Source organism: Pezoporus occidentalis, unplaced genomic scaffold, assembly GCF_034315485.1.
Source record: "Pezoporus occidentalis ecotype Australia unplaced genomic scaffold, CSIRO_AGI_Poc_V1 ctg37, whole genome shotgun sequence".
Lineage (NCBI taxonomy): Eukaryota > Metazoa > Chordata > Aves > Psittaciformes > Psittacidae > Pezoporus > Pezoporus occidentalis.
In genome coordinates this window covers 5,833,336-5,850,832 of record NW_026915691.1, presented here as the reverse complement: position 1 = coordinate 5,850,832, position 17,497 = coordinate 5,833,336, and the positions used below count along the sequence as shown (strand labels likewise).

Here is a 17,497-nt window from a genome sequence, read left to right as displayed (position 1 = left end):
ATTACGCATCAAGGAGCCTGTCTTATCTTTCATCTCCTGTTTATTTTGCTAACAGTCACCCAGATTCTTTAAGTAATACCTTCCCTGCTATCAGTTATCAAAGCAATGGTGGAGGTGGAAGACAGCTGAATGCACTAAGCTCTAACACAGCAAAAGCTTCACAGGTGGGAAGAGGAGGAGGCACAGCTGAATAAGGCTGAATACTGCTGCTATCTCTGTCTTTGTCTGTCTGTCAGCAATGCTGAGTTGGGAGTCCTGATCCTACAGGACTTTGTACAGCCTGGAGCAGGGCTGGGATTTGGAGGATGCTCTGTCACACCATAGAGGCTTCAGGTGAGCACAAGCATTTGCTAATTGCTATTGTAAATGATTACAGTGAATCTTCAACTCCCACTGTGCCCACACTTGGCTATCATCCTCAGTAAAGATAAAGGGGGCAAGGGTGGGAGGATGTAGAGAACGAGCATAAACTAAAGCACAATGACCTCAAAGATCAGTATCAGGCTAAGAAAGGTCTTCAGAGACACATTTCTCTTCTCTCCCACATGAAGGGTGTATTCAAAGTCTGTGGCAGTCAGCAGAAGGCATTAGTGTGACCAGTGTTTCAGTCCCATCTCCCCAAAAGTGCACTGGGAACTGAGCTGCTTGATCCCACACTTAGCTTTAAAATAATAATGGAAAAAGGAATCTTAGGAACATTTAAATGTCTGTTTTCACCACAGAACGGCTGGGGGGGGGGCTATGTCAGGTGACAGTGAAGCAATGGAGTACCTGAGTTAGGGGAGATGTATTGCTAACTGGATGGTCTTTGCTGTGATTGCTGTAAGGACTTAATCAGTCAATAGCCTAGTTGTAGAGGTAAAAATCCTCTTACTGTTACTCATCAGAAGAATACACTACATGGGTGTTGTTTCTCAAGTGTGTTCAAAAGAAAAGGGCGATGAAATGCCTTGAAATAACAAGTCCTTGGAGTAAATCATACTGCAGTGCTCAAATTGCAAACCTACCAGGAATAAGAGTGAACATAAGATGAGGGATCTGTCTCCCTATTGAGAAAAGAGCAGAGGGAAATGGAATTAGCTTTCACTGAAAGCAATGCTAGGACATGGAAGTAGAAAATAATGCAAGTGTGCTGCATAGCCATCATTCATTGCTTTGCCAGCAGGCAGCACAGCAAGTTAGCACTAAGCCTCCTTCTCTCCTAATTTCTTGGTCAAATGAAGCTGGACAGTCACTGGGATGTACTAGCTAGCCACTCTTGGCAGTTTTGCTGTGTGTATATCCTTCAGTGTAAGTTTTCTCATCTGATTTAAATGGTGAGCTTTAGGGCTGTGGCAGCCCAAGCCTCCAGCTCTGCTATTTCTCCAAGAGAGGTTGGATAGTATTTGACCTGAGAGTATCAGGGTCAAAAAAAAAACACCAACGCGTATTTGGATGAACTACAGGAATGCTGACAATGGGATGTGTGTTTCAGGGATGCAGTCTACATATGCTTTCACCCTGAATTCGGTACATGGATAAAACAAAGGGCAGAAAACCAGACTCTGAATTCATTCACCATCTGATTTCATTCTGTTGTCAGACATGACTGCTGCCATTCAAAGTTTTTCATTCATTTTATGGGCATATTTATAGTATTATGTCCATGAATTAAAGGACAAGAAATATTTTCTGCCGGTTACAACTAAGCAATGGAAAACTGATGTTATACAGACAGAAAACAAGGTGAAAATTAAATATCCAAACAAATTTCAAACAGGAATCAATAGTGGTCTGGAAGTTACTGTAAGCTTATATTTAGTAAAATAAAACAGGTGGCTGATAAGCAGAACAACTGGGAGAAATATTTTGGGTTTTATAGCTTTTTCATATGTGTCTGACGGAAAGAGTAATTTAAATCCTTTTGGATATTGGCACAATCATGCAGATGACAAAAGCATGAACTGTAAACAAAGGACTGCGAGAAATGAATGCACTGTGTAACAGAAGGACATCCAGGAATGTGTAATTCATTCATAGTCTAATACAAAGAGTAAATTGGGATACCAGAGCACTTTGCTGACTCCATTAAATAGGGAGATTCTGAATGCACCTGGAGGAATAATACCAAAAAAGGAGCTAGATAGACTAGAAAGCAACAAAATACGGAGATTTAATGTGGAAAAACTGTAAGTAAATCTGTCTAGGGAAAACTAATCCAAAACACAGATGTTCTCCTGGAGAGAGAAACCCTGAAAGCAATCATGTTAAAGCAGACAAGGAATGACAACAGAGTTAATGGTAAGTCCCTGGTGCAACAGGCAGCACAAATCAGGATGGGGAGTTTGCTTGCGTGCACTGACAGCCCACTGTTAGCCACTGCAGAGCACATTGCTGCTGTAATCTTGTGCTCATGAAATGTTAATTCTAGCAGTGCGATCGGCAGAGATAACACAAAGTGGAGGCAACTGTAAGAAGTACAACAGAATTATGACAAGCTTGGAGGAAACAACTCATATAACACGTACTACCACTGGGTAAGGTGTAAGATAGGAGATAAGCCCATTAATACTGAAACTGAAGTGTTAAGTGTTCCATCGCATGGCAGATGTAAAAACTAAACAGAAGACTAGAAACCTAGTGGCAGATCATCTCTGTTACAGAGTTCAGGTGTCCTCAATCATTCATCTTGCAATTTCATCTTAAAAACCTGCCCATGACTGATGGTTAGAACTCCATTCAAAGGCAACAACAGAAAAGGTTCTTCTTAAGAAAGGTCACAAGATTATGGGTAATTAAAATGTCCAGACACAAACTCTCAAAAATGTTGTTTTATACTCAGAAAAGGAAGTATTAACCTTTTCTGGGCAGAAAGGCCGCAGAAGACAGCCAGTTTTGGCAGTTCCTGGTGGTGACCAGACTGGTGCTTTCCTACCAGTGCTGCATGCAAGAACTGAGGGTGTGTTTGGGCACACAACAGCTTGGGCACAAATGTAATGCTGCCACATTGTGATTATTGCAGATGAGATTTCCTGTCCTGTATTGTCTCCAATGGATATTGTAGGTCCCAGAAACAAGCAGGTTAGGCTGGGCAGCGATTCCCCATCCACAGGAATATGTGCTGCAGCCAGCACTAGCTGCTAGCTGAAGCTTTTATTTCCAGAGATGGATAAAATCCAATTTGTGAAACGAGACAGTTGTTGGCGACACAGGACAATGACAGCCACTGAGGAGCATTTCTTTCCGCATTTTGTCTAGGAGACCGCCTGAGGTCTTGAGAGGGTTATGGGGAGGGATGTTCAGTGATGCCCAGGGTGCCCAGGGGTACCCAGGCCCCCGGGCTCCCCGAAGGCTTGTCTTCCCACAGCTGCTGAAGACCCACATTGCCATCTAGTGCCGAGGAGCACAAGCACAGGCGCAGGGATCGCATCCCGCTCCAGCACCGGGCCCGGGAGCCGAGCAGGGGCTCCCCGTGCAGGTCATGGGGTCCCGCTCACTCTGAAACCGGTAACTCCCTTCATTTTGGACGATGAAGGCGGGGGAGAAAATCCTACGCTGTTCTGCCAAGCCCCAACTTTGCGGTAGATCCTGCTTTGCCCCACAGATGCTAAAGGACTCAGGAAACAGGCAAATAGCTTTGCTTAAGCTCAAAACATTCTAGATACTAATGATCTCATGGTAAAAATGCTGCAAGGTTCAGCAGTGATTGAATATCTAATATTTATATATTTCCATAGAGGTTTGCATGCTGGTATACCTCCTGCCTACTTAACCTCAGCCTGGCTGCTGAGGCACTGCTTTGCCCCAGAAGCTAAGCAGGGCAGGCTGGGGTGCGGGCTGGGGTGCCCACAGGAGCATCAAGATGCTGCAGAGAGCTTTGGTTATGTATTAATAAACCATGGCAGCTCTGGTGACAATTGGGGTGTCAACCTTCTTGTCCTGGCCAGGCCCAGCTCTGTAGCTCAGCCCTGCCAGCTGCGGTTTGCCTGCAGGGAGAGGGGAAGGGGCAGAAGCAAGGCAGAGCAGGTTGGGTCCTGCCTGTGCTCCTGCTGCAGATGCTGCGTGTCAGTCCTGGCAGTGTGCTGCTGTTCCTGTGCGGTCTGGAACAGCTGCTGCTTCCCACCCAGAGGTGATCCCATTACAGTAGTAAACGCCTATCTCCAAAAGAATAGATTGTAATTACAGTATTTTCTGTGGCGTCCTTTCATGCCAAGCACGTTTGTATACACAAAGGGATGTACTAAATATTTTTGATGGGACTTCCCACCATAAGAGATTGAACTGTTAAGTGTTATTATTGCGTGCTACAAGAATACCTAGAAGCCTCAGGTGAGACAAGGGCTTCACTGTGCTCAATAGAGTATACATGTTTAACAAAACTCAGTCTTGTCTGTGCAGAGCTGGCAATCTGATTGGGATGAGACAGAGGAGTGAGCAAGCAAAACGATTTCCTCCACATCACAAAGCAGTGCAGTAGCTGACCCAGGTGTCCAAAGTTTCAGTTCACCAGCCAGCCTTCTCGATTAAATGTTGTACATGGTGGAGTTAGTTTGTTTATTTTTCAGACGGTAGTTATGCCCTTGTAACAAAGGACTCTCAGAAAAAAACAGTCCCTTCATGGTTTCATGGACTCATTGATAGAAGAGAGATCCTGTTCACTCACCTTCCCTTCTCATGCCTAAGTGAGAACTTTGCAAAAGAACTTGGCAAAGACACAGAGAGCTGGATTCATTAGTGGATCCAGGAAACCATATCAAGCAACTTGATGAGAGAGGGCAGTTGTTGAACTTCAGCAGTGAAGTGGCAATCTATGACCAGCAAGAGCTTGTGGCTTTCCAGCAGTGTAGGTACAACTGAGCTTTGCTATGGCAAAGATGAGGCACAAAGGAAGGTCAACTTGCTCACGCCACAGGAAAAGTGGCTGGAAGGGGTAAAGCTTTGGGCCAAGTGTCCTCCTTGCATATCTTGGTCTTCTGCCAAAAGGCCTCAGAAAGAAAAAGCTACTCAGAAACACCAACTGATTGCAATCTGCTCTTCAGCTATCACTCAAGTGTACATGCGCTGAAGGTCACTCATCAAGCGATGGGGAGCAAATGTGCTGCTTTGGGAGCTGAAAGTTTGCATGTGTTCTGAAGACTGGAAGAACATTTCACCCACAGGCCACTGAACTGCTGCTGCCTGGCACAACAACATCCACTGGATGAAACCGAGGCCCTGTAAGCAGAACAACCTTTTACACAGCAAGCAAAACTTGAGAGACCCAGTCACTGTAAAATCTTGCTTCCCCTAATACCAGTATCTCAGTGAAATCTGTTTATTTTAAGACTCCTGTATCATAGCAGATCCCAGAGCTGCATTTTCTCTTGGAAAGAGGCAAGGTTTTATGTAAAAATATTAACTTTTCATGACATTTAGTCTCCATTTCTGTACAAGCTTTTGAACTCTGTCCTTCTGGTGCAGATAAGGACCAGCTTCTCCCTCAGTATAATTCTGCCTAAGACCATGCATTTACACTGGGAGTCAATTTTGTCCATACGGCTTGTGATTCTCAGGCAGAGGCTTATTGACAAGCACTTGCTGAAGATATTTGCATTCAGCAGGCTCATAAGCCACTGAACATCTGTTCTCTTGTTAGCAGCCTCCTCAGCGTTTGCCCCGTAGGCAATAATCTACAGGACAAGTTTCCCAGCACCTACACTACTGTAGGATAATTCTTTAACTAAATGGAAAGCAAAGCCCAAGGCCCTGGGAATTCGCTTTTGTACAATAATCTTTTGTGTGCATACAGTGGAAACCAGAGGATTATGGAGTCAAATCATGAGAATTCAGGTCAAGTGAGATTCAGGCGGGGAGGGAAAAGATGACAGAAGCACCAGTGGGAAGGTAGTGATCCCAGGAGAAGTAACGTGACGCTTGCAGATAAGCCTGTTCTGCTGTCATGGTTTAGTTTTACACATCAGTATTAAAATTTCTGAGCATTGCTGAAGATCAGCTCTCCCTTTACTGCATGAGGTTCTTTTGCATTGGATTTTTTTTTTCTCCTCTAGCAGCTGCATTATATTGGAGTATCCCTGTGTCTCAGTTATTTTTGTGTGCCATGCCTCCATTTTCTAGCTCTTTATTATTTTTTTGCAATCTGAGAGTTGGTGTATTTAAATCTCCTTCCTCCATTCAGCTCCTTGTTATTTTTCTCATTCTTGCACACTTAGCCTGGATCAAGGATTTCAAAGATCCTCCAGATACACAAAGCAATTCATTTATCTCCCTTGGACATTTGCTTAATGGAAGGAAGGAAGGAAATGTCATTAAAGAAAAGCACTATGAAAAATGTGATGCTGCTTTTTCTCTTTCTGGCAAGGGAATGATCTGGATATCCAGACCAACACCCAGAAACTGTATTCAAATGCCTGCCTGCTCTTCCTACAATGTAGAAAGACCCAGCTGAATCCAATCAGCTATTTAATGTGACCTTGGCTGATGAAGGCTGCTGGGCAGTGACTGCTGAGGAAATAGTGGAATAGAAGGTGTTAAATTAGACATGGATGTAAGCAAAGGAGAAAACAGCATCAAGGAAAATTCACAAGTCTTCTGCAAAACTGAGCAGCTCTACTGCTTATCTGAACGTGAGGATTTTCCTTATCTTTTTAAGATGGGCAATATGGCTAAAAGGTTGTGTTTTACCTGTGGCATAAAATCCTGTCTCAATGGCTGTATATGAGACTTGGAACAAAACGTCCTCTCTGCTGCCTCTGTGAAATCTAGCATGCTAAGCAAGACAGGACAAAGCCACTGCACAAAGCAGCTCCATTTTCTGCTTTGCAGTGGCGGTGGGCACAAGAGTAAGAGTCTGTAGGTATTTAGACCACGAAAGTGCTGCAGGCTGCAAAATGCAGGGTTTTGTTTTGCTTTGTTTTGTTGGTTTGTTTGTTTGCTGTGGGTTTGGGTTGGTTGGGGCTTTTTTGGTTGGTCGGTTGGTTTTTGTCACACATTTTACCACTTCTAGGAAAAGAGTATATGAATCTGCCTGGACAGGAACTCTTCATTTTAAGAGTCACATGTGATTTTAATTATTAATTTGTCTTACTTGGTGTACCATACATTTACTCACTGTCACGTTATTTGCATAGGTGTCATGTCCTAAGTTAGCCCCACACACAGGCTGTGTCACTTAAGAAGAGATAAACATTTTGCTTCCCTGTCATCCTCTGCAAGAGAATATAAACTTAAAGCCTCTCACAGGCAAAACCAGAAATTACCTTGTTAGTGCTTGTTTTGGTTGAAAGAATGATCAACTTGTAGTCTAATAAGTAATGTATATTATTGCCCTAAGGAATAACACAATCTTGATTGTTGCAAAGTCATAGATTTGTGAGGAAAGACCAGAACTAAGGTTGTTCAACGAATCATAATTCAGTCTTCCTCAGTGTGTGTTACGAAAGCCCTGAGCTGTGTGCCTACATCCTGGTTTTCCTAATGCCTTTGAGATATTCTGTGTTCTTGTTCTTTTCCTTTGTGTCCCATTCTTAGTTGGTTAGTTCATATGTTCCAGATGAGCACAAACTGCATGGTGGGCCAGGGAGGGGGGCAGGAGGGATAATATTCTTCATGGGGAGTAACCTACAGTTTGGACATCGTATTTTAAAAGTGTGGTACAGAGTACAGATGTTATGGGATGTATTAGCTTGGTCTACAGGGAGCTACATCCTGTATTGGATGAAATGGTTTGACCTCCCCTATTGAAATGCTAATGTTTGTCCATTTCCTCCAGCAAAGTGAGTCTCATTATTTCTCATTGTAGCCTACATTTACCCTTCCTCCAGTCTACACCACCCTGACCTCAGAGTTTCTGCTTTTCAAATATGCACTTAGAATTTGTCTGCTATGTGACCATTTTATGAGGTGATATCATGAAGTATAAGTATGTGTTCCAGCTGTGTTAGTGACCCTGCCTATAAACCAAGGAGGCTGGCTAAGCACACTCTTGCCCTCCCACTTAATGTGACTCAAGACAAGAAGATGCAGTGATCCAGGGTGCAAAAGTGAAAGAGAGTGAAAAATCCAGATTAGACCCTGGGAAAAAAAAAAACCTCTAAGTGAAACTGACTTTTTATCTCCTTGTGTCTTCATGTTGACACTACATTAGGAAGGCTGACATCAGATATCCGCAGAGGCCCAAATCCAATTTTGAATCAAATGTAAAGACCAGCTTGTAAAGGCCAAGAACGAATTGCTTCTGCCAGAAGAAAAATTAGCACAGAAACAAGCTTATTTTCAGAGAATCTACTGGAATAACTACCTGATGCCTTAATAAGGATTGTCCTTGTCTGATTTTTTTTTTTTTTTTCCCAACTTACTGAAAGTTCAGGCTTTGAAATGACCACTCTGCGTAAGGAACACATCCGTCCCCAGATTTGTTGCATGCAGTAATCTGTAGTCAAGGTTACTTTAGTTAGCACTGAGATGGGCTGCCCTTTTTATCTTCTGGGCCTGTTTTAACACTAATCCCCAAACAAATACTTACAAAAGCTAAACAGATATGTGTCTGTCCTACTTGCTTCCATTTACATGTGAGAAGCTGCAGAGATTTTGTGCCTCTTAGCTGTCATGCTATTTCTTAGTGCCAAGTTCTCATATTGCTTCACTTCTAGGCCATTTGCTCTTGCAGAAGATTTAGGTCATTGGATTTTCAACCTATTTTGATTTGTGGACCCCTAAAAATTTTTCCAGCAGTAGTGCAGGCTCCTTTAGGAATTTCACATATGTCAACTGCTGTCTGGCACATATGAATTTGTTTTTTTCTCAATCACTTTTTGCAGACTCTTTAGAAGTTTTCCATGGGCTTGCCAGGCTCTACAGACCATAAACTGGAAACTAGTGATTTAAGTGAGCTCTTTGAACCGTTACTCCTCCATGTATACATTGCTGTAAAAGATGAGAATGACATAAAGTGAGTAACATCAAGGCCAATGTTTTGGGGTACTACGACTTTCAGTACTTTTACAGTCTGTCAAACTTGAATGCAGGGTGTTTAAGCAACCAACATTCACATATGAAAAAATACATGGTGATGGTGTACCAACACCCACGTTGTCCTGCTGTCTTAGTGGCTTTGAATGCTGAGCTGTGGGTGTTCCAACACCCCCATAAATCATAATCAGTTGCCTCCAAAGCTTTAGCTATCAAATGCTACATGCTTTTTCGCTTCTCTAAGCCTAGCCCAAATAATGGTCTACAGCATGACTTCTTTAGATTGAGAGCAGGTTTAGGAGGAAATGTGGGATAAAGTCCATTCATAAATCAGCTTTCTCCTGGCATTGTTTTATGTACCATACCATGAGAACTACTACTCCTTTAGAACCCACCAAATCCTCTCTCCCGGCTGACGGAATGCTATTAGTAAGCAACACCATCCTTACCATAGTAGACTGAGCTTGCTAGCCTTTCTAGCCCTAGTATTTATACAGCATCAGAGTAGTGTATCTTCTCCCACTCATCACTTTGCTATTGGTGAACAACATCGAACAGCTTAGAACTGAGGAAAGACTGCTGTTAATTATTTACGCTGCTTTAGCAGCTGCATGCCCCGGTATTGACCATGTCTCTGCTACATGACATTCAGCACATGTGAAACAGGTGGAGGGTCTATATGCCAAAGATCACCCAAGTTAAGCATGCAGCAGGAGATAACAAGTGGGTATCAGTGATAGGTGATAGGAACAGTACATAAGATAGTGTATTAGCCTACGGTCTTGGCATGCCATCTAGTCAGCCAGTGATAGGTGCTTTTGTAGGTATCAGCAGAAAAAAGCTTTGAAGGATGATGATTTCTGTAGCTGTTACAGAACATTTCTATACTGGAGGAATGGCAGTTTTTGGGGAAAAAGCTTATGGTAGTTGTGATAAAATGTAACAGAGTTGATAAAGACTGGCAATGTGGCTGATTGGAGTTAAGCTCTGACTCCTAAAAGTGAATTTAAGATGATAGGCTGAATGGGCATAAGGTCAAAACAGGTCTTGGAAATGAATCAAATAGCTTTTCCCTTACTTCAATAGAGAATGGTGAGTCAAAGCAGGGATGTACATATAAAGTGATCTGGTCAAAGCAGGGCACTGGCTAGGAAAAAGAATGAGGCAAGACATCAAAGAACAGAAACAGAGGAGAGAATAATGCAGCAGTGGCGATGCAAAGTGAAGAGAACCTAGTTAAGAGTTAGAGCATGGATGGCAAGAAAATATTATGTATCTTTTTTGTCACACAGGAAGAAACTATAGTTGTGTACATTTTTTTACCAGGAAGGCCCAGAACGAGGTCCAAGTTGAAGATGACATCCAACTTGCATTTCTTCTTCTTTAGTTGGCATCTGTTTTAAACCTACTATTCCCTAGCCTGAGACTGATCTCAAGGTCACTGTTTTGATTCTACTCTTATCCCTCCCGCCAAGAGGTTTATAGAGCTTGGTGATCTTTATAATGAAAGTATAGTGCCCATCAGCTGATACTTCCAGATTTTCAATTTTCTTTTTGGCCTCCTAAGGCTTTAATATGAAACCTTACATCTCACTGTTCATCAGAGCTACTGCTCCTGAATTATTGTCGATTTCCTCTTAATATCCACAGCAGGGATTTTTAATAAATCAAATAAAAAAATAAAAAAATGCTGTCCTATACCCCAGAGTTGATGGATCTGAATTCCTGCCAATGATAAGACAGACAAGATGTTATGGGACCTTTTGTTTTTGTACAGGATGTAGAAGACAGACTCCTCCCTTTCTCAGGAGGCAATAACTAAACCAGGTTAATGAGCAAGCCTGCATCTCCAAAGGTAATGCAAAATAAAAATACCAATGTGTCTCTAGACTATGCCATTGAGAGAAAACAAAGAACAGGATAAAATATTCCATTAATCCCAGTGTCTAGCCAGTAGATGATGCAATTTAGGGCACACTATCATTTACAAAAACAATGACTAGGCTTCTAGGTATGTACTGCAGGTGATATCTAATTCTTATCTACTTGTCTCTGGCTCAGTATCTACACCAGTCAATTTAGAGATCATTACACTGTACAATATGTAAAATAAAAACAAACCCCATTAAACATCTTGACTCTATGTTGCTCAGCCTGCTGCTCTATCAGGCTGTGATTTAAAGACCTATGTACCTCAACAGCTTGGGAGGAGGAACTGTACTCAGCCTGTCATTCCCATTTCCTTCAGTTTCCTTTTCTGCCTCTACATTCCCTTTCTCCATATACATCTTGAAAAGGGGATCTGTCCCCCTTGTACCAGGGCCAGTACTTCCTGGGGTTGTTGTACAGCAGTCACACAATGCATTACAGGGATGTTCACCTGAGAGGAGATGTGCAAGGCAGAGTACCTGGATGGGTGAGCTGCTTATCCCAAACTCCACCAAAGTGTGCTCTCCTTCCCCCAGAAGAGCTGATAACTTTCAGCACCTGCTTTCCAGGAAGAAGGCTTGGAAAGCTTTAGCAATTGCTACAGCTCCCTACATAGTCACAGAAATCACTTCAAGCATTCAAGCGTTTGGTCCATGAATTCATTGTGCTTCCACCGCAGTGCAAAGTTTTGCCTGGTCTAGACAAGTGATCATATTTTCAGGTGATGCAAAGTTGCTTCTCAGTGAGTGCCATGGTACTGCACTGGTATGTGCAGCTGAGAATTTAGTGAGGTGATTTTTTGGTATAATGAGCATCTCTTCTGCATACAATGTTAACTGACAGCCCCAGACGCAAGATTGCTTAATAATGGATTAATACAATATTTAAGGGTGGGTTTTTTTTTCCATTCTGAAGATGTCCATGCTTATATGATGCTTCAGATTAATTATGTTGGTTTTCTCTGCTAGCATTGGCTTTTGATACTTATCTCAAAGTAAGAAAAGTAAACTTACATTTTCAATTGAGGCGACCATGTAAGTATATATTAGGGATTTTTGTCTTTTACTATTGGAGCATTATAGAAGTTTTCTACTTAAATAATTATCCAGCAGAGATTTCACTGTCAAGTAGAAGATAACCAGGCACTCTTTCAGTAATATTTCTAATGTGGTAGGTGAAAGACCCAGAATAGCTGGACTGTGTGATTATTTTAACTGCTGTTTTGGTATATGAAAAATGTGAGCAGTGAAATGTGGAAAAGGTATATATTTTATTATATTACTTCTCAATGATTTTCTCTTGCTCCTTTGCCTGGAAACAGTGATTAGATTGATTTTTCTCATGTAGCAAATAGACTTCCCTAAGAGTAAAGTGGTCACTTGTTCAAAGCAAAGTGTCTGGTTTAAGTGATAGCTCCCTATTTTCTGAGCCAGTGAAACTTCTGCTCTGCTGTAATGACATTTACAGACATCCTACATGGGGCTGACATTCCCTGCAGACCTGTAGAAAACCTGATGACACTCCTGATCATTTTTCCTTCAGCTTTTCCACATCAATTTAGTTGTGTGCAGGTTTCTGCCCTTATTCATAAGCCAGTTGAAGCTACATAGAGCTGTCACTGCACTTCTAACTTCTTCCTTCCCCAAGGTCTCTTTCTTTCAAAGGCTGAGATGAATGTATGTCTCCACTCAGCCACTCTTAAAGCTCTCTTCCAAGAGATGTGTCCTAGCTGAACTTAGCAGAGAATGTATATGACATCAATTGTAGGACCAGTCAGTACTGTTCCTGACTGCAAAGAGAGACACTCACAAATGAAGAGCTGAGAAATTTCACTTTAAACACTGGTGCCTTTGGCTCAGGCTGGAGGGGTGCATCACTCAAGCTACAGAGAAATGTACAGTTATGTCCTTGGTGTGGATAATTTATATATTTTTAGTTTCCAGTGGTGTTAATTTGGCACCCCCTGGAGGAAATATATTTGAAAACACTTACAGGAAGGAAATACTTTAAAAATCCCCTTTGATAAAATTGATTCTTTAACTAGACTGTAAATTTTCCCAGTTATCTATGGAGAAGGGAGTCTGCAGAAATATTCATGTAATTTTTCTGTAGGCAGTTTTTCATCCTGAGATAATACATGCAATTTTTTTCTTCCTCAGACTAAACACGTCAATCTAAGACTGTGACTGAAGAAGTGCTGGAGAATTTCTTGAACATCATGAATTAAATGATCAAAAAGAAAACTTGGAATGTCACCTATAAATGACAAGAAGAACCATTAAAGGAATCTGTGTGAACCTGGTCCAAGCCAGGTAAGAATCAGTATACATCCTCACTCTCAGGGCTAGGGTGGACTTATGCCAGATAAAATGGGGGAAGACCTTACTGTAGGGCTGTGCCTAGATTTACAAACCAAACCAATGTCTTAGAAAACCTAAGGCTATTAGAAATACGTCAATTTGCTAATTAAGTGGAATTGCTTTCTTTGTTAGACAGAAATGGCCATCTGCTGGGCTTGCAAGCTAGCTACAGAGTTTGATGCTCAGAAACTAAAAAATGCCAAAGGCAAAAATTTAAACCGCTTTGCCCATCCAGGCTGCAAGAAAAGAAGGACATAAATAATGCCAAAACGTGCATTTTAGACAGCTTTAAAATTCTACTTGAATGTAACAAAATAATGTGATGTTGGCAATTTCCAAAAAAGAAATGTCAACAAGCTGTTTTAATTATTGTCATTTGATAGCTTTCTTTAGGAAATACCTGGCTGCATTTACAATGTGGTTTCAAAGAGAACTGGCCATGTTGTCTGCCAGTGCTGCATCCAGAGAAGCTAACCTGTGAAGTCTCAGTAATAATTGCATTATTTTTGATCTCTGTCAGCTGAGCACAGAGCAATCTCTTCTTTAGTCCTTCTGGCCCAGCTACAAAGCTCAATCGTGGTCCTGGCTGAAAGGAACTTTTTCCTGGGAACTGCTTTGTTTCATTAGCTCCAGCATGTATGCTTTTTGTGTGTTGGTTTTGTTTGTTTTCCCAGAAGGTCCTCTGAATTTCCCAGGAGTCCTTCCTTTTGACCTAAACTCATTGCTGCATAACCTCGTAACTCACGGGTAATTCAAAGTCTTTGCAGTGAGCTAATATGGAGAGAGTCACACCACAGGAACTGCCATGCTAGTTTCCTCTAGATCAAAAGTTTCCCAGACACTAGCAGTGGTCAGAAATGGATGTCTAGATAAACAGCATAAGAAAAAGGACATAAATGATTCTTTTCCTGTTCCCTTCTCATATGGTGTCTCTGGCTGTCTTCCTTTCTCTAGGAGATAATAATCAGGGGCTGGCTGCTTGACTCAGAAAACCCTTTGTGTTAATAGTGCATTTCTCACTTACAGCATGGCAGGAACACAGATTATCTGCAGGACTGGGCTAGCAGTTACTTGGAAATGCCTGACTAAAAGGCTGTCCTTTCCATGTTTTCTTTTACACTACAAAGCTGTTTTTCCTTCCCACAGACAAACAGCCAGGAGTAGAAAACCACAACTGAAGATGGCTGTATGATAACATTACTCTTTCTGGTTTAGGATGATGTCTACATAGTGTATTTTCCATGCAGAACACATAATTATTAGTTTAATCATGAAAGGTGTTTTCCATGTTGCGTTTGCCAGATCTGATGTTAAGAATTTTATACTGCTTTCAGCAGGGGTGAAAAAAATTGCAGAGAAAATTAAACAGCATCAGTCTTTCAGAATGTTATCTATCACAGGTCTCTATCACAGGGTGACAGAGAGCTCCAGACATTAATGCAATACCAATACAATTAAAACTTTGCAGTAGCTTTTGAGTAGCTGCCTGTAGGTCCTTTTCAACTGGACTGATTTCTGTGTTGTTCTTTATCAGGAACTCCAGAATTTCTTTTGCTAGAACCAATATCGGAAGTGGCAGTTTGTGGCTTGTACCCATCTATGCATCATGGAGTATTTTGAAACTGCTGGTACATGCAGTAGTTGGTAGGAAAAATAAATACATAAATAATATTTATAGATTCCCCCCCCCCCCCCCCCCCGAATCTAATATATGGGTATCTACACAACTGAGAACATGAAAAACTAATTCCATCTAGAATGACCTGGATTCTGGAAAGAAGGACAAGGGGGAGGTATATTGCTAAAGAAACATTAACTGATGGAACAGATGGGAAAGATGGCCTGTAGAAAAAGATCCTGTGCATTCTGCCCAGCTCAGGAGGATGACAAGTACAAAATAGGCCTGTTGAGGGATGGTTTATTTGGAATGTCACATAAAAACTACCATGAGCTGGGAGGGAAGTGTCATCAGTGTACACTGAAAGCAGTTACAGGAGTCTGCTGTTCAACTGCACATAGCAGCAGATCAGTACATCTCTAATTGTTATTTGTCTGTCTGGCTAAGCAGCGCAGCATTTAAAACCTAATTTGTTGTATAATTTAATTTTAATTGAGTCTCCTATCCACACAGGACTTGTTAAGCTAGCTGTATGTTTCACTTGCTGTCTTTTTACATGGATACTATGGGAGAGCTGCAAGAGCTGAACCAATCGTTTGCTTGCACTGTGCTATCACCAAGGTGCAGTAATTCCTTGGTGTGATTGCAGAGGGATCTCCTGGCAGGAATATTTGGAAAATACGTTTTCTCAGTGCCACAATATAACAAAACAACTTCCTCCCTCAGCTAATGCTATGGTTTACACAAAAGATTTGGTTGTTAGGCTTTAAGTTGCCTCCCCCATGTGCTTCTATTTTCCTCTGCCACTCAGAGATAACAATTACAAGTCACTGTGAGCAGTAATAAAAATGAAGCACCATGACAATGCTTTTGAGTGAGTGTAACTTCCACTGATGTGCCTCTCTTCAAATATGTAAAAGACACTAGTCCTCAGTGAGGACAAAGTTGAAAGCAAGCAGGGTATTTTACAGACAAATCCTTTTGGAGGAATGCAGACAGGCCTCAAAGAACCAATTCTTTTCAGCAGCATTATTACAAAGGGAGGAGTTATAGACTAAGGTCAGTAATGAAAAGCCCTTAAGTATGTGCATCAATTTTGACTTGCATGAGTGCCTGCATTTTCTGCTGAACCAAGGCACATGCCATTGAGAACTGTGAAGCAATACGGTGCATTAGGTATCAGTTTCAACTGCAGATCCAAAACACTTTTGTATTTGATCAGTTTTGCGTATATCAGGCATCCCATGCAGCTCTCTGGTACTGCTGTTAGGTTCATGTGGCCAAGGGGATCTACAGGGCTTCCAGGAAAGGTTAAAAGAAAAGCTAACTCTGAGAGCTCAAGGCTATGAACCAAGTAGGAGTATCAAAGCAAAGGATTGCACACGTCTTTGTTTCCAGTGTTCTGTTTCTGTTTTCATTCCTTCTGATTGTTGTTGATTCCATCAAGGGTCAGATCAAGGGAAGAAAGTCTGACGAATAAGAAGTCTTTCAGCAGATCGTGAGGAAGAGACTTGAACTGCTGGGACAGGTCTGGCAGAGGAAAGGCAGCTGCTGCTGGAAACCACCCAGGCCCAGCTGGGCGGGCAGGCGTGAGGGGCGACTGCCGGAGGTAACTCAGCTGTGGGCTGTGATGGGGAGAGATGGTGCCACCCCATGGGACTTCAGGACCTAAGGTGAGAGCGGGATGTGTGAGTGACGGGGTGATTTGTTTTGCATCATTTTAGCTCTCTGAGATGGCTCCCAGTGGGACAGAGAAGGTGGGAAGAGAAAGCAGGGACCTGGGGAAATGAGAATGAGCATGATGAGCACTCAGGCTAGTTAGAGCGGTGGGGCAGGGAGCATGGGCCCTGCAGGCCCTGCTGGTGCAGCACCACGGGAAGCGTGGCTGCAATTGGGGAATCAATGAGATCTTCCACTTTACCTTTTGTTTGGATGCTTTTGTCGCTGGCTGGGGTTGGGTGTTTTTTTTTTGTTTGGCGGTGGTGGTTGTTTTTTGGCTAGATTCCACTTACTGTAGAAGAGGAAATGAGGTGGTTGTTGGGGCAACAAAGAGCAAAGGGACAATTTTAAGGTGCAGAAAGGTCCACTGCTTGCTTTTGCCCCGTTTGCATCAGGTTTTGGGTTCTAATAGTCTCCTGACTGAAACTGGGGCTGCCCCTCAGGGTGCGAACTGCCACTGACAGGCCCTTACCCCGCCTCAGTGTGAACTTTCTTTCTAAAGCATGCCCCTGAAACAGCAGGTATGTTTGTTTTATTTAGCCGCTGCCAGCAAACTTACGACTCTTCAGCATCGAAGTGTTAAACTACAATTATTTTTCCCTGTATGTGACCAATTAAACGACCCCAGATGGCTGCCCTTACAGCTCTCTGAGGCGCTCGGTCCGCCCGCAACAAAGATGGCGCCGAGCCCCCACTCAAGATGCCCGCTGAGGCGTCTCCGCCGCCCGAGCCCCGCTACAGCCCTTCTCGTCCCTACGCAGGGCGGCGCGCCGCGGCCTCGCCGGAAACCGCGGCGCTCTAGCCCGCGGGGCTCGGTGGTTTCCGCCGGAAGGTCCGCCCCTGCCCGCGGTGCGTTCCGTGCGGCCGCCGCGCGCCGCCTCCAATGGCAGGGCTGGCCCTGCCCAGCCAGGATCAGCTGATGGTG

At 42.8% G+C, this 17,497-nt stretch overlaps 1 long non-coding RNA gene across 2 annotated transcripts; it reads left to right on the top strand.

Moving 5' to 3' along the window:
• Positions 1–219: 219 nt before the first annotated feature.
• On the top strand, positions 220–14,234 carry LOC134170260 (uncharacterized). 2 transcript variants are annotated; one of them, XR_009967178.1, is made up of 4 exons: positions 8,853–8,926; positions 10,273–10,332; positions 10,724–10,801; positions 12,343–14,234. It is a non-coding gene; the product is annotated as an uncharacterized LOC134170260 (long non-coding RNA). The 2 variants fall into 2 exon arrangements; XR_009967179.1 differs by lacking the exons at positions 8,853–8,926; positions 10,273–10,332 and adding an exon at positions 220–333.
• The last annotated feature ends 3,263 nt before the right edge of the window (positions 14,235–17,497 follow it).